The 23,862-nt window shown below is 33.9% G+C and overlaps 1 long non-coding RNA gene across 1 annotated transcript; it reads left to right on the top strand.

The window, feature by feature from the left end:
- Positions 1-3,955: 3,955 nt before the first annotated feature.
- On the top strand, positions 3,956-5,257 carry LOC141483200 (uncharacterized). Its single transcript, XR_012465953.1, has 4 exons — positions 3,956-4,263; positions 4,379-4,435; positions 4,496-4,637; positions 5,081-5,257. It is a non-coding gene; the product is annotated as an uncharacterized lncRNA (long non-coding RNA).
- The last annotated feature ends 18,605 nt before the right edge of the window (positions 5,258-23,862 follow it).

Genomic DNA, 23,862 nt, shown 5'->3' with positions numbered 1-23,862 from the left:
GTTTGACTCCAGACTTGACCAGAAGCGCTACACATGACAATCTTTTGAAGAGATTACATATTTATTTAAGTAGAGGTGGAGATTTGTTTGAACATATTCTGAAATACACTGACGATTAAATTAGCTCATTAATTTATGGGTTCATTATTTTCAGTTCGTGTTTCAGCGTTAATAAAACTATTGTTTGAAGAGAAGTTTCATTCGATGGTTGAGGAGTATTTTAATAATTATCTTTTCATTGTATTATCTGTGACTAATTGAGAAACATCAAACGAAATCTGTTTTACAAAAATGAGTGATGAACAAGGAAACCATGTCAATTTCCGTTTGAAACAGTTTATCTCGAAAACGGTTCAAAATAGAAATAGTATTATCAGAACAAAGTTAATCTAAAATTGGATGTAGAGCTCAAAAATGTTGAAATATACAGGGTGTTTCATTTGAAAAAATTGAGTTCCACTCATTTTTTCATAAGATCAAAGTATCTGCATTTTTTGAAGACCCTGTATGAGGCAAATGAAAATATGACTCGGAGTGAAGATCCTCATAGTATCACTCCACTCCATTTCAAATTTGATCGTTTTAGTGCAAGAGAGTTCAAGATTATCAGCATTTATAAAAGTTCATGTTTGGTAAAAAAAATATCGAAATTAATTTATATCTTCTAAACGGTAATAGATAGGTATAGGGAAATAGTATATGAATTTGTTGACAAAATGATAATGAATCATAATATGATATTATATACGGGGTGTTCCATTTGAAAAATCAAAGAAGCCGCTACTTTATAGTAGAAGCGACAACGCCGCTTCGTATGAAATATTTTAGTCGTGTAGGTCATATTGACTTATGCATACTGTGGAATTTTCAGGTTGATCCGTTGAATAGTTTGCCAGAAACAGCTAATTAACGCTCATTATGAAAAGCCCTGTATATTACTTTTCGACAACGTCTAGTCAGCTCAATATCAACAAGGTGTCTGGTCATGTTGACGTATCCGTCATGAAATCGTGTTCTAGTAGACTTTTTGAATGTTTGCCTCAAGCAAAAAAAATCATTCAAATCGGTCGAGAAACATAGATTTTATAAAGGGTTACAAATGGGTTACAATGTATAATTTTTACCATCATATAAAATTTCTCGAAATTGCAAGAAGTTCGTAGCACATTTAATTGCGCAAATGATAAGTTCAGGTCTGACTTCGAATCATTACTCGTTCAAACAGGTATCCTTCAAACAATCGTTTCGTCTCGCGAATATTTATTTCGCGAGAGAACATTATCAATTCCGGAGCGTCGTCCTCGTTTCTAAATTCAGCTCAGCGTAAAAATATTAATTTACCATCCCGGTAATATTTTATTTCCATGCATATTCTTCTATCTGTGCTCATAATTTTGAAAGAAAGGACTCCCAGCGAGCGACTTTATATAACGACTCCATTAACGATATGCAGCCGAGTATGAAAAGTATCAAGTTTATAATGCAGCACTTCGGAAGTCGGTAAGTGAGGACTTCATTGAGAGATAAAGGAATTGCAGAAACACTTTGAGAAACTGCGGAAGAACAACTTTGATATGCCTAGTGCTAACGCTATTGACTATTTCAGCTGAGCAACTTGCAAATTATTACAACCAAGACGACTTGAATGTTGAGGTTTTTGGTCTTTGGTTTTTCCCTGAAAAGACTTTGAGGAGAATAGAAAGGATTTTTTTATTAGTCAGTAGGATATGCTTGCAGACGTTCAAGTCAGTCTCGGATATACCTATTACACGGAAAAAAAGATTTGTTACTTCAAAGAAATTTATTTAGTCTAATTTATTTCATCACTTTGATTAAATATCATTCATTCCAAACGACGTGTGTATTGTATCGATTAGATGATAATTTTGCGGAGACAAAATGAAATTCTCATTTTAATTTCTCTAATATTTCAATTCAAGAGGTCTTTTACTCAGTCAAATGAATTGTGGATCATTTCAAGAATAACATTCATTGAGTTCTCAAAATAATTCGGTTGAGTCAAACAATATAATTTCATCAAATCAAAAGTACGTCTGTTGAATGAAAACTTTCCAATTCAGTTTAACACTATGGGATGCTGTTTTATCACTAATATACAGTGTCACCGATAAAGTCCGCATCAAATGGGAAACTTTTTTATTTATCGTTTTATGTGAAATTTGATTTTGGCAGTAGATTTTGCTTAAGAAATGATGTCAAATGGCGTCTACAAAATAGGTCACGTGATTTCCTTAACCTGTTAAAATTGACTTTTAAAAAAAGAAACATCGAAAAATGACATTATTCTTCAAAATATCCAAAAATATCAGGGGATAAAAACATTTTCTTTTGTAATTTTATACCCACACACCAAGTTTCAAACCCATAATAAGTATTTTATATTTTCACTATTTTTCCGCATTCCTGCTTTTTCTACTTATCAAAATTTAAGCACACCTGTACTAAATCATTTATTTTAACTAAACTCGTCACCTAATTTCTTTTTTTGTAATATAATAATATTTTAAGAGCCTCTTTGATGTTAAAAACAAATTTTGAAAAATAAAAGTTGTCAAACTTGATGCAAAGTTCATCTAGTTTCAACGGGGCTTTCAAAACTATACAGTACTTGAGTTTTTTAATGAGCAAATGGCCTCACAATATGAATTAGAACAAAACGGAACATTAGGAAACAATATCTTAGAGTGTTTATTGTTTTTTTAACAAAAAATACAGTGGAATTTAATCTTAATTAAAAGGAACTGAAAATAAACATGTACCTATACCTGATAGCAAAAAAACACGAAAAAAAGACTCACGACATTAAATACACTACATTTCTGTATGTCTTCCATCGCGTTCTATGCAGATAATTGTCCTTCTTGATACATCTTTTATTGAGTTGCTGATACTCACAGGGTTTATGTTTAAAATAGAGTTTCTAATAACAGTTTCTAGGTGATTCACGTCACGAAAAGGTCTTTGTTTATAAACGATTTGTTTTAAGTAACTCCACAAGAAAAAATCTAGTGGGGTTAAATCTGGCGACCTAGACGGCCATATTTGCTCCATATTTCGCCCAATAACTTTGCCCCTAAACATTTCTAATAGTTTCTCTTTGACTTGACTTGTCTTGAACTATGAATAGGAGCCCCGTCACATTGATACCACAGACTGTTTATTTCAACCGGCATATTGTCCACTATATCACTGATCTCAGTATTTAGAAATTGCAAATAATCCTGAGAAGTTGAATTGTGTCTAAAAAAGAATGGTCCCATTACTTGATTATTTAAAACACCGCACCACACATTTGTTTTAAATGAATATTGGTCCCGACATTCCATCACAAAATGAGGATTTTCCTGAGCCCACCACCTACAATTCTGGGAACTGACTACGCCGTTCGATGTGAAGGTAACTTCGTCGGTCCATAGGATTTTGTAAGGAAATTTTCTGTTTAATTCTACTTCTCCTTGGTACCAGAAAGAGAAATCTAGTCGAACATCGAAATCTCTTTCCTTTAAGGTATTTATAAATTTGGGTTTGTAGGGTTTGAATTTATTTTTATGTAAAATTGCTCTTACGCTTTCTCTTTTAACGCCAGTTCTATCTACAATATTGGTAATACTTGATTTTCCCTGTTCGATAACATCCAGGCAGACAGCCAACTGAACCTCATCATTATTGCGTGATGGATTATGACGTTTTTTAAAAGTATTTTCAACTGTATTTTCAACTGTTTTTATCCTTTGATATTTTTGGATATTTTGAAGAATAATGTCATTTTTCGATGTTTCTTTTTTTAAATGTCAATTTTGACAGGTTAAGGAAATCACGTGACCTATTTTGTAGACGCCATTTGACATCATTTCTTAAGCAAAATCCCATTTGATGCGGACTTTATCGGTGACACTGTATAATTGAATCAACTGAATATTTATTTTCACTTCAACAATACATATCAATACCTTTAACTAATTTTGGAAATAATTTCAAGATTATGGATAATTTCATTTCAATATTTTCATTATTTGTTGGTTTGAAAAATTGAATTGTTTCCTTTAAAGAAATGATATAGTTGAAATACTTCTAAGGAATAGAGTGCCGGTCGGCACCATTTGCATTTTCGCAAGAACCGTAAACTAATCACGAATGGAATAAGAATTAACAATGTGTTTTGTGTTTTTCAAGGAAATGACGAAGAGGTTTACAGTTTCTTTTTGATTATACGTAGATTGAAGTTTTTCAGTGTTTTCACAGGTATGTTGATAATATACTTTCTTTCATAATTATACATGCTATTCATAATTATTTTGAAATAATTATGAATAGCATGTATTGGATATAATTGCAATATAATCTCTTTTATTTTCAGACATGGAGGAATTTCTTAATAACTTGGGATTAAATGACCTAATTGGCATTTTTAAAGGTAAAAAAATACATATATCATTTATCTCCTAATAATATACTTAAAACACATACTTTTCAGACAGAAAATGATGTAACCTTAGACATAGCTAAAAGGCTCACTGATGAAGAAATGAAAGAAATAACTCCCCCAATTGGCAAAAGAAAAATATTCAATCAAGGAAGCAATTGATGGAATAAATTAAGAGTCATATATAACAGAGGTATGTCTTTCATTCATAACTTCAATAATAAATATGTATACCATTACAATTTAAAACATATTCAGTTTTCTCAGATAACTATATATTTTTGCGATTTGCTGTAGATACTTATTATTATTCAGGTCTATACCTAAGTAATTGAATGCTAGAATTCTTAAATTTAATAGATTTGAAGGCCTGAAAGTTATGATTGGAGACCTAGGTAAATTTTGTCATCACAGTCATATTTCTAATCAATTTTTTCTGTGATGAAGTAAGTCATTGTTTTTTCCTATTATCAAAAATAAGGGTGTCTCCTTTTGTTAAATTGGATGTGTACAAAAAAAAATATTATATTTTTATATTTCTGTGGGATAATATCTAAGCTTGTTAATAGAAATTGATCCAATAGTATTATTGCGAAAATGTAGACTATCACTAATCTTTGCTCTCTTTCATTTTAGATCATTACTTCAGTGAAAGGTTTCGAAATCAACTCTAATTGTTTTTTAGTAGATATCACCAATAATAATAATAAATAATAAAATATGTTAATGTTTCATATTAGGATTAACCATTTGTGAAAAATTTATATTTTAATTTAAATATTTGTAGAAGTCTATTATAATTTATTGATTGTTTGAATAAATTTGGTACTAAAATTTCTTGATTTTTATTTATATTTTGCTCATTCTCACGTTGAACAATTTTCCATGGCATTTACATAATCAGTATTGAATATGAAATATTATCCGCAAGACTCCCATCGGCAGCTGATTAAAAAATCTTGATACGTAAGTAGATCAATAATCCAGTTGAGAAAATGATACAAAATGTATTTGATGTATTGAGAAATCGCGTTGTTGAACAAACTATAATATATTCTCACAATTATTCAATAACTTGATCTATTTTGATTGGAGATTCATATAAATTCAATCACTGACTCTGTATTTCTGATTCTGCTGAAAAGTAATTTTCTCAATATACTAAAACTATACGTAATGCTTTTTATCTATAAACTTAAAAAACATATTGAAGATTTAGAGAAGAAAAAAGTAATTTTCAGTAGAACTGAGGGAAGGATTTTGATTTGTAACTTTATTTCATTTGGTACATCATTATTCATACTTATTTTGAACTTTCGAAATGCTTTACTCTATCAGAAAGATACTGACAATGAGGTATAAACATTGTTCGTTCAACTACTATTCATTATTTGTTCAACAAAATCATTACTTTAGTGGAAATTTTCCCATTATCAAAACAAGCAAGGTTTTTCATCATCCTGCAGATATATTATGTTTCTTCAACATAACTTTTATTCAAATAGAAAATACATTTGATTATTTCAATCAGATCCTCTATTTCACCCATCTTTAAATTTTGTTTGTTCAATAGAATATTCTAAATTCTAAATCATTCTCGCTATCAATTAGACAAAATATTAACGGGTGATTTTTTTGAGGTTAGGATTTTCATGCATTAGTATTTGACAGATCACGCGGGATTTCAGACATGGTGCAAAGAGAAAGATGCTCAGTATGCTTTGACATTTCATCATGAATAGACTTACTAACGAGCAACGCTTGCAAATCATTGAATTTTATTACCAAAATCAGTGTTCGGTTCGAAATGTGTTTCGCGCTTTACGCCCGATTTATGGTCTACATAATCGACCAAGTGAGCAAACAATTAAAGCGATTGTGACCAAGTTTCGTACTCAGTTTACTTTATTGGACATTAAACCAACCACACGAATGCGTACAGTGCGTACAGAAGAGAATATTGCGTCTGTTTCTGAGAGTGTTGCTGAAGACCGTGAAATGTCGATTCGTCGCCGTTCGCAGCAATTGGGTTTGTGTTATTCGACCACATGGAAGATTTTACGCAAAGATCTTGGTGTAAAACCGTATAAAATACAGCTCCTGCAAGAACTGAAACCGAATGATCTGCCACAACGTCGAATTTTCAGTGAATGGGCCCTAGAAAAGTTGGCAGAAAATCCGCTTTTTTATCGACAAATTTTGTTCAGCGATGAGGCTCATTTCTGGTTGAATGGCTACGTAAATAAGCAAAATTGCCGCATTTGGAGTGAAGAGCAACCAGAAGCCGTTCAAGAACTGCCCATGCATCCCGAAAAATGCACTGTTTGGTGTGGTTTGTACGCTGGTGGAATCATTGGACCGTATTTTTTCAAAGATGCTGTTGGACGCAACGTTACGGTGAATGGCGATCGCTATCGTTCGATGCTAACAAACTTTTTGTTGCCAAAAATGGAAGAACTGAACTTGGTTGACATGTGGTTTCAACAAGATGGCGCTACATGCCACACAGCTCGCGATTCTATGGCCATTTTGAGGGAAAACTTCGGAGAACAATTCATCTCAAGAAATGGACCGGTAAGTTGGCCACCAAGATCATGCGATTTGACGCCTTTAGACTATTTTTTGTGGGGCTACGTCAAGTCTAAAGTCTACAGAAATAAGCCAGCAACTATTCCAGCTTTGGAAGACAACATTTCCGAAGAAATTCGGGCTATTCCGGCCGAAATGCTCGAAAAAGTTGCCCAAAATTGGACTTTCCGAATGGACCACCTAAGACGCAGCCGCGGTCAACATTTAAATGAAATTATCTTCAAAAAGTAAATGTCATGGACCAATCTAACGTTTCAAATAAAGAACCGATAAGATTTTGCAAATTTTATGCGTTTTTTTTTTAAAAAAGTTCTCAAGCTCTTAAAAAATCACCCGTTACTTGAATTCAATTCTTCTTTGAATTGAAATAACTAATGGATGCTATTGTTTCAATGAAATATTTGTTTGATACAATGAACATATGCTTGAAGAAATAGTTAGGAGTCAAGAATTCTTTTTACTTGCATCAACAAAATATTTTGTCGTGCATATATGACACTTTTATTTCTTTGAATGAAGTGAATTTTATTTCATTCAACAAATCTTTTCTTTCCGTGTAGTAGAATTTATTTACTGCACCTCTTGTAAATATGGAGTATGTCGATATGTGAATTCTTTTAAAGATTAAAAGCAGAAAAAACAGCGTACCCACCATAGCAATAAAAAACGAATTCTCTGTATGTACAAACATCAGTAGCTAATATTGATGTTGGTTTAAAGTAAGGTGTTGGTGTTAAAAACTGTCACAGCGCGTTTTGATTGATTTTGAAGTGTTATTGAAGTTATTTTGGTAGTCCGCTGTTTTTCTGAATATCAGTAAATATGGTAAATTATACGAATGCGGAAATGGCGCAAATGCATTACGTATATGGCCTTGCCGATGGTAATGCAACAGAAGCCAGGCGCATTTATCAGGAAAGATATCCTAATCGTGCCTTACCAGATAGCCGAACCTTTTCAAATATTCATCGTCGACTTGGGGAAACTGGTAGTTTCAAGAAAGGGACTCCGGAAGGTAGACCTCGTGTAGTAAGAACTCCTGAAATTGAGGAAGAGGTGCTGCAAGAAATTGAGGAACATCCTGCGACGAGTACGAGGAAGATCGCTAGAACTCTGGATATTTGTCATCAAATTGTTTGGCGTATTTTGCAGGCATTACTCCCCAGAGATTTTCCACAGCGTGTGAACTTCAGTCAATGGTATATACAAAGTATTGCACTAAATCCGTAGTTTGAGACACAAATTTTGTTCACAGACGAAGCAAATTTTTCTCGGAATGCCATTCAAAATTTCCATAACAATCATGTGTGGGCTGAAGAAAATCCCCATGCAATAACCGAAACCCATTTCCAACACCAATTTTCGGTTAATGTATGGGCAGGAATTATAGGTGATCATCTAATAGGCCCATTTTTTCTGCCAGGGCGCCTTGATGGCGCCCTGGCGAAGAAGACTTACCTGGGTTATTGGAAGATGTGCCACTTGCGTTAAGGAATCGAATATGGTACATGCACGATGGCGCCCCTGCTCATTTCAGTGTAATTGTACGAAACCATTTAAATACAGTTTATCCTAATCGTTGGATAGGTCGCGGAGGACCTCAGCAATGGCCAGCAAGATCCCCCGATCTCAACAGTTTAGATTTTTTTATGGGGTCACCTTAAAACTCTTGTGTATAAAACTCCCGTTAATACTTTAGAAGATTTAAGAGAGCGAATAGTTGCCTCGTGTGAAACTATACGAAATACGCCGGGAATATTTGAACGGGTGCGTAATTCCATGCGTAGAAGGGCGGAAGCATGCATACTAAGTGCAGGTGGCCACTTCCAACAATTTTTATAATCAGTTTTGGTATTCTTACTAATTAACAAATTTGTGCTATTCGTTTAGACTTACTGTCACAAAATAAAATAAAACTCGTTTTTGTGAAAAATTTATTTTTTGCAGATTATGTTTTCAGATATTATTAGGGAATTGGTAATGCATTATGAAGCAATTTTCAGATTCTCATCCATTTTAGAATTGATCTAGTTTCTTAATTTGCTTTCTGTCGATTTTTATTTTTTTGAGTGAAAATCATGCGTCGGACAAAGAAATACCAGGAGATCAAATTTTCTCAAAAATAAATGAGGATTTCAAAAAGGATTTCATTTTGAAAAGAAAGCATTGGCGTAGTACTTTTTCTCCAAAAATATTCAATGTGAAACCCGTAGGGATGCCACTGTTTGAAAAAATACAAATTTGTGTACATCAGAAAATGCGCCTTGAGACATGGAACATATGTACCAAATATGCCAAAGATGTCTACAAAATTATCTCAGTTATTATTAAAATACTGATTATTTTTGAAAACTTTGCCACCCTGTATCTCAGAAGTTAAGGCGTTTAGGACATACGTCCATAGGACGTTTTTTCCTTAAAATGGGTCTAAGAATTACCTCCTTAAATATTAGCATATGTTTACGGAACACCCTGTAGAAGTATTTGTTTCGAAATAATTTTTTTCTTTCGTGTAATTCAATGTTTATGTGAAAGTAGCTGTTTCAGGAGGACTTTCTTTCATTTTGTGTTTGAAAGTTGCTTCTTTGCATGATCTACACATCCATGTATAGAGTTACTTATTTTCAAATTGATTACTTCCCTCCTTTCTTTGGAAGATTCTCTCATCCCATTTTTTTGTATCAGATGGAGTAGTAGAAAGCCAAAAACTTTCTTTCCCAAAAAATTTCAATTTGTTTTGATAAAATGGGAATATGAATCAATGAATAATATATAGTTGTTTAATTTTGTGCTAACATATCCGAAGACTGAGATTGATTATTTGTATCATTATTGGAATTTTGTATTTCATAGTTAGGATTATTAATTCTTCTGGAGGCAGTATTATAGATTAGTATCATTATTATTTTTTATATTTACTGTAAGTATCAATATTAACCATTTTCTGTCAAAATCAAACCAAATTGTATTTTAGATAGTCTTGAAGAAGCTTGGCAAATATTGTAAATAAAAACCGGTTTTTTCGAAAGTTTTTTCACATTATTTGACTGCTGAACCCACAAAACTGAAGAAAAAACATAACTACTCACAGTCGCAAAAATGTATTCCTACTATATTTATATACAGTGTCACCATTAAAGTGCGCACTATATAGGAAACTTTTTTTCGAAAAATGCCGAAGTTTAACTTCGGCACTTGTTTGTGTTTTGAATTTAACTTAAAATGATGCGGCCAACTGCGACCCAGTGACTTTCAGTGTTTGTCACATTCAACTTTTTTTTTTATTGAAAAAGTGCATTTCTAGATCGAATTTAACAAAAAGTTACTTGAAAAAGTTGTGTCTATGGCAATTTTATATCCATATCAAATTTTATGCAACTGGGATAAAGTTAACGTTTTGCATATTTTTGACAGACATCCCCTTTATTTTAAAAAACAAGTTCGGTTGAATATCATCAATTTTCTGATGAATTTTTACTCATACGAACATTTTTAGAGAGAAATTAAAAATGTGCTGTAAAAATTTCAACATGACTGATGCAAAGTTTCAATCATTTGGCTATTTTCTTAAACAAACCTTTGATTTCGAAAAAGCAGAGGCAACTAAAAAAAATGCAAATGATTTCGATAGAACTATTATTATTATAAATTTTATACAACAATAATATTATAGAAAATACAAATGGGTACAAAAAATTACTTATTGATCTAAATGAGGTTGTCGAACACTTATAGCCTACATTTCAGTATGTCATCCTCCACGTTCAATACAAATTATGGTCCTTCTACTGACATCTGTAACTGCATTTTTAATAAATCGGGGATTTATATTTGCACAGTACAACTTCTAGATGTTGTATGTCAGTAAATGGTCTACTTCGATACACTTTTTGTTTCAGGTAACTTCACAAGAAAAAGTCTAAAGGCGTCAAGTCGGATGATCTAGGTGGCCAATAATGTTCCCAGTTATGTCCAATAACTTTGCCTCTGAACATTTGTTGGAGGGACTGTTTTACAGCAACCGTATGATGTATAGGTGCGCCATCAAGCTGATACCATAGGTCATATTTAATATTTGAAAGCATATTATTTAAAACTTCACTAACCTCATTATTTAAAAGGTTGAGATAACCGACGAAAGATAAATTTTTCCTAAAGAAATGGCCCAATTATTTGGTCGTTAAGTATCCCACACCATGCATTAGTTTTGAAGGAATACTGATCACCACATTCAACTGTGTAATTGGGATTTTTTTGGGCCCACCATCGGCAATTTTGAGAACTTACCGTTTCATTTGAAGAGAACGTTGCCTCATCTGTCCATAAAATTTTATACGGAAACTTTACATTTTCTTCTCTCTCTCCTTGAAACCAGAATGAAAACTCCAAACGGACATCAAAATCTCGTTCTTTTAATGTGTTGATAAATTTTGGCTTGTAAGGCCAAAATTTATTCTTTAATAACATTTTTCTAACAATTTCTCTCTTGTAATCGGTATTTTTTATAATATCGGTTATGCTCGTTTGCCCATGTTCAATAACTTTTAAACAAATGTTAAGTTGGGCCTCCTCGTCATATTTATTTGGAGTGTGCTTTTTCTTAAATTGATTTGCTACGGATCCTGTTTCCCTAAATTCCGACATTATCCTTGTCACAGTAGTCTGTTGAACATTTTTTCCTGGATGCCGTTCATTAAAAATGTTAGCTACTTGCCGGTATGGTGTATTCTCACGACATATTAAAATTATTTGTATTCTTTCCTGAAGACACAACATTATTGCAACAATAACTGTTGAAAATTTGACAAGTAAATCAACAACTTGACACTACCATAGCATGCATTTTGTTTGTCAAGACCTACTTAAAAATTTTATTCAACGTGATTAAGCATCCTTACCTCCCTAGTTAGTGTTTATAAATAATCTGTAAATACTGAATATTGAAATTTCAATGTAATTTCAACTCTAGTAATTTTATTAATACTTATTGCAGTTTTTGAGTTGGGTCTGCTTTTTCAAAATTGAAGGTACTGACGTTTGTTTAAGAAAATAGCCAAGTGATTGAAACTTTGCACCAGTCATGTTGAAATTTTTATAGCACATTTTTAATTTCTCTCTAAAAATGTCCGTATGAGTAAAAATTTATCAGAAAAGTTAAACTCCATGATGAGTTTGTTATGTATACATGAATTGATGACAATTAACCGAACTTGTTTTTTAAAATAAAGGGGATATCTGTCATAAATAAGCAAAACGTTAATTTTATCCTAGTTTCATAAAATTCAGCATATGGATATAAAATTGCCGTAGACACAACTTTTTCAAGTAACTTTTTGTTAAATTCGATCTAGAAATGCACTTTTTCAATAAAAAAAAAGTTGAATTTGACAAACACTGAACGTCAGTGGGTCGCAGTTGGCCGCATCATTTTAAGTTAAATTCAAAGCACAAACAAGTGCCGAAGTTAAACTTCATTGAAACTTTAATTAATTGTTAAAAATGTTTTTTATCAGTAATTTTGTTGAAAGGTACAGCACATATTAGTAAAAATGCATTCGTAATCATTAACCTCGATTTGTCGCTAATGAACAAAACCCAATAGAAATAAATCCAAACTATTATTTCCATATTCCATCGCATCGCTGAGATTCGTAGACTGATACATCATAAAAGTTTGAAGAGACTTCGTTCGCCCTCCCGGCGTCTTAGAATGTGATGCAGACCATGAGCAATCTGTATCTTCCTTTATTGCCTTGTAGTCAGCCTTTTCCCGCATCGAGCATATGCTTATGAGAGCCATTTGAGTTTTATGGATCAAAATTAATGGCACTATCATCTTAAAAATGTATGGGGTTTTCTGAATTATTATACGAAAGAGGATTTTAGGTGTTTTGTGTTTCTCGATTTCCTCGAGATTGGATGGTACATGAATGGAGATGGAGGAGGTTTTTTATTTTATGATCTACACAGTCGAGGCATTTCTATATTATTCAAATTAACCGACTGTTCCTGGGAAATTTTCAATTTGATTTGTATGTTAAAAAAAAATAAATTCATCGATATTGCGTGTAAAAATAGTTTTTTCAGTTCGAGCAGTAAGAAGTACGAGTGAGTCTACATCTTCACCAACAACAATAGTTGTATTTGTCAAATCAAATTGCTCTATAGCTGTTTCAATAATCAGTACGTCGGCATCGTTAGGCACCTCAGAGATATATACAGGGTGATCCAAAAGTACTTTGACAAACTTCAGGAGGTGATTCCTCACAATATTCTAATATGAATTGTCCAAATAAATAAATGTCCGGAAACGCTTCGTTTCCAAGATACATGATGTTGAAGTTATATTTTTATTTTCGTTTTTTTTCAAATAACTTTTGAAATACTGAACCTAATTGAACGAAACTTGGTAATAGGAGGTTTTTGAGGTGTCGAATTCGAACCTTATGTTCTTATTGCTCTTACTCGTAGGGGGCGCCACCTACACGTCTTTTTCTTTTTTAAAGATTCATAACTTTTTTGGGCGTACTTCAGTAAAAAAATCGATTCTCCTATCATATCTACGTAAATAAGCTACCCCTGCTACTAGTCGCTGTAAGCAATCGTTTTCTGAATATTTGGACTTGAAAACTTCAAGTCGATTATTTGATAATCGATGCATGTTGAAGTTATTACGAATATTTTGCATTTTCTACAAGAATGCTTTGGAAATGAATTTGACGTTTTACTCGTTTGAAAAGGTCATTACTGTTGGGTACGTTCCTTTATGACATCCTAAGCGAAATAGTTATTTTTGTATCAAGGGTGCATAATCAGTATTTGTTTTAATACAATTTGCAGGAAATGTCAACATTTTATTTCAGGAAATTTTGAATATGTAGAATAAACTAAAATAAACGAAACTAAATTGTATTCAAATAAATTGTTGGAAGTGTCCACCTTCAGCGAAGATACAGGCAGTCAGTCGTCTAGTCATTGAATCTCGTACACGCTCAAAAATTATTGGTGTGTTTCTTATTGTTTCACAGGCGTCTACTATTCGGTTTCTTAGATCTTCCTCGTTCACTACTGGAGTCTTATAGACTAGTGACTTCAAATGTCCCCAAAAATAAAAATCTATCGGGTTTAGATCTGGGGACCTTGGTGCCCACGCCTGGTTAGGTTCTTCTACACCCCTACCTATCCATCGACTTGGATAGACTGTGTTAAGGAATTCCCTGGCTACAACGCTAAAATGGTCCGGAGCCCCATCATGCATAAACCACATGCGGATACGAATTTCTAATGGTACATTCTGAAGTAGTCCCGGCAATTCATTTTCTAAAAAGTGTCTGTAAGTTGCGCCATTCATTCGGAGCGGAAGAAAGAAGGGACCTATCAAGTAATTATCAATTATTGCCGCCCATACATTTACAGAAAATTGATACTGATAATGCCTTTCACTAACTGCGTGCGGATTTTCGAGAGCCCAAACATGGTTGTTATGAAAGTTTGTGATAGCATTTCGGGAGAAGTTTGCCTCGTCCGTGAAGAGTACATATTTTAAATATTGAGGATTTCCAGCCAATTTTCTCAAAAACCATTGACACATAGTAATGCGTTGGGGAAAGTCTCGTGGCAAAAGAGCTTGTACCCTTTGAATATGGATAATTCTCCAAACTGTGGACTGAGTAGAATTGACAGCTTCAGCAATTACTCTTGTGCTTGTTTCTGGATTCTCCTCGAGAGCGTTCAAAACAGCTTTTTCGAATTCTGGGGTTCGGATTGCTCGTGGTCTTCCAATAATATCAGCTGCCCTCTCAAAGCTACTTGTTTCTGCCAAACGACGTTGGAGACTACCAAATGTTGTAGCTGAAGGCAGTACTCGATTAGGAAATCGCTCCTGGTAAATACGTCTTGCTTCGCGCGCATTGCCATCTGCAAGGCCATAAACGAAATGCATATCGGCTAAATGAGCATTATTGTTCAAATAATCCATTTTTTCAAAATAAGTGTTTTCTACTTCTACTCACGGAAACTTCAACAAAACGTCTAACTGTCACAAAATATGTAATTACCAAAACTACTCACAAACGTCAAATTTATTTCCAAAGCATTCTTGTGGAAAATGCAAAATATTCGTAATAACTTCAACATGCATCGATTATCAAATAATCGACTTGAAGTTTTCAAGTCCAAATATTTAGAAAACGGTTGCTTACAGCGACTAGTTACTGAAAAATGTGCTAGAAGTATGCTCAAAAAAGTTATGAATCTTTGAAAAAGAGAAAGACGTGTAGGTGGCGCCCCCCACGAGTAAGAACAATGAGAACATCAGGTTCGAATTCGACACCTCAAAAACCTCCTATTACCAAGTTTCGTTTGATTAAGTTCAGTATTTCAAAAGTTATTTGAAAAAAACGAAAATAAAAATGAAACTTCAACATCCTGTATCTTGGAAACGAAGCGTTTCCGGACATTTATTTGTTTGGACAATTCATTATTAGAATATTGTGAGGAATTACCTCCTGAAGTTTTTCGAAGTACTTTTGAATCACCCTGTATATACGTGGCATACTTATGCATATAATGACGATTACAACTTTTTGACTCGTCGTATCTCAGAAACGGTGGCTCTGAGAAAAAAAAGTATTGATATTTTTGTAGAGAATTTTATGCACTTCAATTTTTATCTGAGGTTATTTCATAATAAAACTTACCGTTTTCCTGAAAATCGCGAAAAACCAATTATTTTCGAGATTTTTGGTCTTTGACCCCGAATACATTTTTTCCAGGCATCGCAATCATTCGGAATTTTAAAAATTTTACTTTTAACTATGTTTTGAACAATTACACGCATTTGCAGCTTGTTATAAATTCATGTACCTTCACTCTTATTTTTTTAGTCTAATTTGACCGTATAATATATAGATTCAAAAATTATATTATGTAAGTTCACATTTGTAAATGCCACTGCTTCTCCCTATTCTCTAATTGAGTTCATCCTGTTCATCATTAGTGAATTTATTATTATTACTCTTTTGTTTCTCATCCGTGGAACGTACATGCAGGTTTATGAATATCATTTGCAGGAAACCATCCTAGGAGCATGAATACTTTCTTTGTATTTTCCTGCAGCATGTTATTTCAACACACTTCATTTGAAAAACTTGACAAGTCTATTACAACTGAAGATAAATAATGTTTCGTGGCAGGTATAATGGGGCTATTGTTAAGAGTGAAGAACAGAGATAATATCGTTCGACAACCAGTCTTTCGGGAAGTGCCGACTTCATCAAGGTGTTAAAAGGTGGAATATTTCATTTCTCAGTCAAAGCGTTCAGGAACTTGTGTGAAATTAGCAACTCTTCTAATTGGGTGGGTGAGTATTCGTTGAGGTCCAAATTAATAAATATAATTTAAAAAAAAACTAAAAAACACGCTTTTGAAGAACATCGAACTAAAAAGTCAAAAATATTTTTTTTAAATGAGCTCAAAACAATAACGAACGAAAAATGCTAGTATTATTGTGAAAAAAGCGACGTGCGAGTTATGTGAAGAGATTTTGCAGACTATCCAAGGAAATGCAGTGCTTGCAGATTCCCACCCAGGATCCAGAAACGATTATCATCATAACTTTTCATTCATTCATTTTGCAGATCTCGATGTGAGAAGTTCTCTAGAAATTTTTATTGTAATTTTGAGAAAAATAAATTGTTTTTAAAAACGGTTTTCGACTTCAAAGTTACTTAACTGGCGCAGTCGGTAGGATCTGAAATACATCAATATGTATCGTTTGGAAGGGTTTAGTGGGTGTGAGAGTGATAGAGTATTTTATTTTCGGAGGGTGTCTATCATATTTGGCTTGTTGGCAGATATCACAAGCATTTATATACCGGATGATATCCGTTTTCATATTCGGCCAATAATATTTATTTCTTAATGCTTGGAATGTTTCGTTTATGCCGCGGTGACAAGATTTACTTTCATGGTGGTATTTCAAATTTCTTTTTATCTCATCTGAGTTTGTTAGGTCTTTGACGAATTTCTTTGAAATAACCAAATGATAGGAATGATTTTTAAATGTATTTTGAAGTGTTCTTACAAGCGTTGGAATAAAATGTTCGATTGATTCTTTGACATAAATACAGAATAATTTTTTCAGGTCAATATAATTTTTGAAGGTGTCAATAATTTCTTTCTCGAGGTTTTTGGTGAAGTTTAATGTCAATCGAGATTTTGAAATGAAAGGTTTGCTTTTTATCATATAGAAAGCTTCAGAATCGATCTTTCTTATTATTATTTGATTATTATATGAATTTGTGACACTTTCTGTATACGGTATTTCAAGAACAGGATTCTCTGCATTTGAATGGACCGTTTCGTCAGTGGTAATCTCCTGCTCAACGGGGTTTTCGGGGATCTCTTGTATTTCTTCGTTGTTGGGTCTCTCGTCTAAGGGTTGACTATTAGTATTGTTCTCGATTGGTGGTGGAATTTCATTCGGGTCTATTCCTAATAAAGCATCCCGTATATAATTTTCAATTTCTTCATCGATGTCACCTGGATTGCAAATAATGGATTCGTTCTCAATAGCATTTATTTCAACACGTGAAAGAGCATCATCATTTGTGTTTTGTTTGCCACTTTTATAATTGCGATGGCCATTTTTCTTTTTCATCCAAAACCAAACTATGGCGAATCCGGTAAGGAGTAGAACACATATAGTTACACCGGGTATATTCCAAATTGCTGGGTGTATTAATTGGTTAAGGTATGGCGTTTGGAGTAGCTTGGCTTCTGTTTGAAGTTCTCGTATGGATTGGAAATTGATTGACTTCAGTATCAATGGCTTATTTTCGTGTTGGTCACCATTAGATTTGGAAGCCATATTCCATCTCAGTTTGGGAAGAATAAGTGGGTTTCCCAAAATAGTTACTATAGGTGAAGTTTTTCACAACAACACTGCAGCCTTCTGGAATTTTCAGAAGAGTATTTGTTTCGATTCTGTGTACACTTCTTTTCTCGAATCCGTTACAGCCCAAGCGGATTGCAATTTGATTGATGCAACTAAGTTTCCTTTATTTTGAGTATTTCAATATTAAATTCTACAAAAAAGGATTTGAAGCTTTATATCTTCTATTAATTATCTGCGAGCGCTTTCCACAGTTGGTAGTACTGTCATCATCTGGCACTCCTCAAACTGAACTGGTCATCTTGTTGTCTGTCTCTTTACACGGTCAGAGCGTCTTAACTCAGGTATTTCAGGTACTTTAGGTAAATTTGGCTGTATTTGTACTGCATCAGGTACTACCCTTTGTTTTAGATCTTTTCTAGGAATGTGTATGGTTTTGTTAATATATTGAATGTGAGATCTTGTTGTGTTTTGATTTGTACTTGTTCCTCGATAAGTGATTTATGACTGTTAAATTTATGGATGTTCAAGTTTTCCCAAATGTCCATGCGGTTTCCCTTGTTGATTTGTTTTATTGTTTCATAATAGAATATATAAAGCTTCAAATCCTTTTTGTAGAATTTAATATTGAAATACTTTCAATTTGTATAACTTATATTCTTTATAATAATAACACTTTGAAAATAATATTTTATCTTCGACAATATCTTTTAAGCTGTGTATCTTATATTTCTTAGAATAGTAACACTTTGTCAATGAGATTTCACTAAGGGTCTAGTGAATGATGTCATCGGTCATATAATGGAAATTATATGGCCCTGTTTCTGGAGAGCACAACTGTATGGCACGTTATTCAACCGAAATTTGTGCAATTTCCAGCTAAATACTTGGGTTCAAAATTGTTCGCTTTCAAGGGGAAAACGTGTTATAATTTTGCATGCCGGGAATGAAAGTGGTTTCGTACCTAATGCTTTGCTTCTGTCGGCCAAAAATATAAAAGATTCGTCTGCTGATTACCACGGAGATATGACTGCGGCTTTATTCGAAACCTAGTTCAGTGAGCAGCTTCTCCCAAATATTCCTCCAAACTCGGTTATTGTTATGGATAACGCTTCGTATCATTCTCAGTTATTGACTACAATACCAAACAATAACACAAAAAAATCGGATATTGTTGATTGGATATACCCAAAAAGATTCCAACGAAAAAGGTATTACTGGCGACCATAAAACAACGTACAACGTAATTTCAAAAAAGAGTATATTATTGATTCGATGTGTGGAACACGTGGTCATATTCTCTTACGTTTGCCTCCATACTATTGTGTGTTCAATCCAATTGAAATGGTTTGGGTCACAATGAAAGAAAGCTTGCGGAAATGTAATCAGTCACTGACTTTGAATGCTGTAGTGCTTGACAATATGAGGCGAGTGGTGAATGAAGTAGGTAATAATGATATGTGGAAGAACTGTGTGGCCCACGTTATAAAAAAAGAGAACAAATATTATGTGCAAAGTTCCATAAATTCGATCGTTATTCAACCCGATGATGATTTTTCTAGCAATTTTGTTGGCCTCTATCATTTTGTAAATATATGTTTGACGAGAATTCGGTGTGATTATTTGTGTTTTCATTGTATTTTAGAGTTTTCGACTCGGAAATCAACTACCTCAACTTTCGAAGTTTTTCATAATAACCCATGGTGGAAAAATTCAGTTGATATAACTCCTTCATGGGGTGATCAATTGCTATGATTGTAAGAATTAGTAACTGAAAAACTCCCACTGAACAATAATTTGCCGACGCCTATGTCGAGGCGGGACTTCCTTCTCTGTGCTGTTCCAATTGGTATTGGAAATATTATACCCGTGATTAAGAAAATATCGCAACACCTGATCCAGGAAACTCTCAACTTCCATTGAATACGTCATGGTTTCAGCAGGATGGAACACCACCACATTACCAGGTTAATGTCCGTCAGTACATCGATAGAACATTTCCCAATCGGTGGATAAGGAGACGAATATCGATTGAATGGCCAGCGCGATCACCTGATCTTTCATCATTAGATTCTTTTATGGGGATATATAAAGAGCAATGTGTACAAAACTAAACCTTCAAATTTGAATGACTCCGAGGAACGAATAACGCTGACGATTAGGTCGGTCACGCCTTATATGTTAAATAATGTTAGAAGACAGTTTTATTTGAGAATAGGATGTTGCCAAGACGTTCGCGGTGAAAATTTTGAACATCCACTTCGTTAACATCCATAGTTATTTTTCGTATTCTACATTTCATTGCGTTTTGCATTACATTTTAGTTTTTGAGTGTATTTCATCGAATTTCGGCAACCACATGATTTTAATTCATTATATCTTGATTGTGGCAATGAACTCAAAGAACAAGAAGCCATTGTATGGCTGTTACGGTTTTATTTTATCTTTTTAGATATCAAGAATTTCAGACTAAAAAGAAGGGAAGAAGGAGAAAATAAATAGAGGAATCGGATTGTCAACAAATGTATATTATACGTGGTCATGCCCTCACAGATAATCATTATTATTAAACATTTTTATATTTCATTTCTTCTCAAACTTTTCTACTCTCACTATCTCTGGCAGTAGAATTGGTCTCTTCAGTCACTTGAATCAACAGAAATGTAGCAGTTATTACGAAATAAATGAATTTTCAAAACATAACCTATACTTGTCATTCATTCAGGTTGATTTATGTCTGTATTGAAATTCTTCTCTATGATTGAAATTTCGTTCACATTTGGTATCATTGATTTGAGCAAAAGGTAACTAGAACTTGCACAGACGTGAAAGGAAACAAAAAACTGTAAAAAATTGAAGTCTTCCATTTTGATGGTGATATTCAATTTACGCATTTTGCGGATTTATTATGGACATTTCATTCAAAAACACCAGATTATTGATAAGTTGGGTAATCTCAACCATCTTCACTCATTTGCGGTTATATTTTCTGGAGTACTGAACATTTCAACCTTCTTCGACGTAAGTTCTACGTCATCACTTTCGAGGCCACACAGCATCCAGGATATGTTACCGTCCTCAGTTGAACATTCACTAAAATAGAATGTCATCAGAACTGAATGTATTTATTGTTTTCAGGCCTGCTTCCTTCCTTTATTATCCTTGATTTGTTCTGCTTTATATATCAAGAAGTAGAGTAGTGGAGTATAGTGCTAAACCTGGCTTCTCATATCTTCCTGCTTAATAAAAGGGATTTGGGAGCTGTCATAAGGCTTCATTGGTTGAGGGACTTGCTTCTGCTTTAATTGACCCAATGCACGAGTGATATTTAAACACCCCAACTCTCAGGAGACTCTCATGAAGTGGATCAGGACTTCAAGGAGACACCGACGAAACAGATAAGCCATTTTTTTCAACTGTGCTTTATTTCTATTATTTTATTGCTCAGCATTGTCGCTCTCACTGATTGTGCATGAATTACTACACATATTGTTTTGTTTTCTATCTTCATAGTTGTACAGTTATTAAGTTGTGCTAGACCATTAACTCAGTCACATCCTCATTTCCTGAGAAGAAAAAGCATATAAATAATAACTTTGAACAAACCTAATAGTTGGTCAAAATTAAACAACTTACCCCTAGCGTTACAGTGTACACTTTCAGTATATACAGGGTGTTCCTTAAACACATGCTAATATTTAAGGAGGTAATTCTTAGACCCATTTTAAGAGAAAAACTTCCTATTGACGTATGTCCTAAACGCCTTAACTTTTGAGATACAGGGTGGCAAAGTTTTCAAAAATAATCAGTTTTTTAATACTAACTGAGATAATTTTGTAGACATCTTTGGCATATTTGGTACATATGTTCCATGCCTCAAGGCGCATTTTCTGATGTACACAAATTTGTATTTTTTCAAACAGTGGCATCCCTACGGGTTTCGCATTGAATATTTTTGGGGAGAAAGTACTACGCCAATGCTTTCTTTCCAAAACAAAATCATTTTTAAAATCCTCATTTATTTTTGAGAAAATTTGATCTCCTGGTATTTCTTTGTCCAACGCATGATTTTCACTCAAAAAAATAAAAATCGACAGAAAGCAAATTAAGAAATTAGATCAATTCTAAAATGAATGAGAATCTGAAAATTGCTTCATAACGCATTACCAATTCCCCAATAATATTTGAAAACATAATCTGCAAAAAAATAAATTTTTCACAAAAACGAGTTTTATTTTATTTTGTGACAGTAAGTCTAAACGAATAGCACAAATTTGTTAATTAGTAATAATACCAAAACTGATTACAAAAATTGTTGGAAGTGGCCACCTGCACTTAGTATGCATGCTTCCGCTCTTCTACGCATGGAATTACGCACCCGTTCAAATATTCCCGGCATATTTCGTATAGTTTCACACGAGGCAACTATTCGCTCTCTCAAATCTTTTAAAGTATTAACGGGAGTTTTATACACAAGAGTTTTAAGGTGAACCCATAAAAAAAATCTAAACTGTTGAGATCGGGGGATCTTGCTGGCCATTGCTCAGGTCCTCCGCGACCTATCCAACGATTAGGATAAACTGTATTTGAATGGTTTCGAACAATTACACTGAAATGAGCAGGGGCGCCATCGTGCATGTACCATATTCGATTCCTTAACGCAAGTGGCACATCTTCCAATAACCCAGGTAAGACTTCTTCGAGAAAGTGAAAATAAGAATGACCATCAAGGCGTCCTGGTAGAAAAAATGGGCCTATTAGATGATCACCTATAATTCCTGCCCATACATTAACCGAAAATTGGTGTTGGAAATGGGTTTCGGTTATTGCATGGGGATTTTCTTCAGCCCACACATGATTGTTATGGAAATTTTGAATGGCATTCCGAGAAAAATTTGCTTCGTCTGTGAACAAAATTTGTGTCTCAAACTGCGGATTTAGTGCAATACTTTGTAGATACCACTGACTGAAGTTCACACGCTGTGGAAAATCTCTGGGGAGTTATGCTTGCACTCTTGAAATATGGTATGGGTATAACAAAAAATCAACCAAAATACGCCAAACAATTTGATGACAAATATCCAGAGTTCTAGCGATCTTCCTCGTACTCGTCTCAGGATGTTCCTCAATTTCTTGCAGAACCGCTTCCTCAATTTCAGGAGTTCTTACTACACGAGGTCTACCTTCCGGAGTCCCTTTCTTGAAACTACCAGTTTCCCCAAGTCGACGATGAATATTTGAAAAGGTTCGGCTATCTGGTAAGGCACGATTAGGATATCTTTCCTGATAAATGCGCCTGGCTTCTGTTGCATTACCATCGGCAAGGCCATATACGTAATGCATTTGCGCCATTTCCGCATTCGTATAATTTACCATATTTACTGATATTCAGAAAAACAGCGGACTACCAAAATAACTTCAATAACACTTCAAAATCAATCAAAACGCGCTGTGACAGTTTTTAACACCAACACCTTACTTTAAACCAACATCAATATTAGCTACTGACGTTTGTACATACAGAGAATTCGTTTTTTATTGCTATGGTGGGTACGCTGTTTTTCTGCTTTTAATCTTTAAAAGAAATCATATATCGACAAACTCCATATTTCCAAGAGGTGCAGTAAATAAATTCTGTTACACGTCATTTATTCCAGGATAACTAAATTTATGTTTTCAAAAATTATTACGCGGTGCTGCGTTATGACGTAATTTTAATTGAGAACAGTGCATCTGACAACAAACAAATACCTTTTAGATCCTCAATGATTTTGCAACAAATCTGATCTCTTAGTTTGCTTTCAGTCGATGCACGATACCGCATCAGATTTTTAAGGAATTTATCCTTAAGTAAAGCGATTTTTAATTTTTTGAGCGAAAACCATGCGTCGGACAAAGAAAACCCAGCAGATCAAATGTGCTCAAAAATGTATGG

Source organism: Leptinotarsa decemlineata, unplaced genomic scaffold (genome assembly GCF_025532065.1).
Source record: "Leptinotarsa decemlineata unplaced genomic scaffold, Ldec_3_MD MMD2_tig00003192_RagTag_RagTag, whole genome shotgun sequence".
Lineage (NCBI taxonomy): Eukaryota > Metazoa > Arthropoda > Insecta > Coleoptera > Chrysomelidae > Leptinotarsa > Leptinotarsa decemlineata.
The sequence above is the reverse complement of the archived record's forward strand: the minus strand, read 5'-3'. Positions and strand labels throughout refer to the sequence as shown.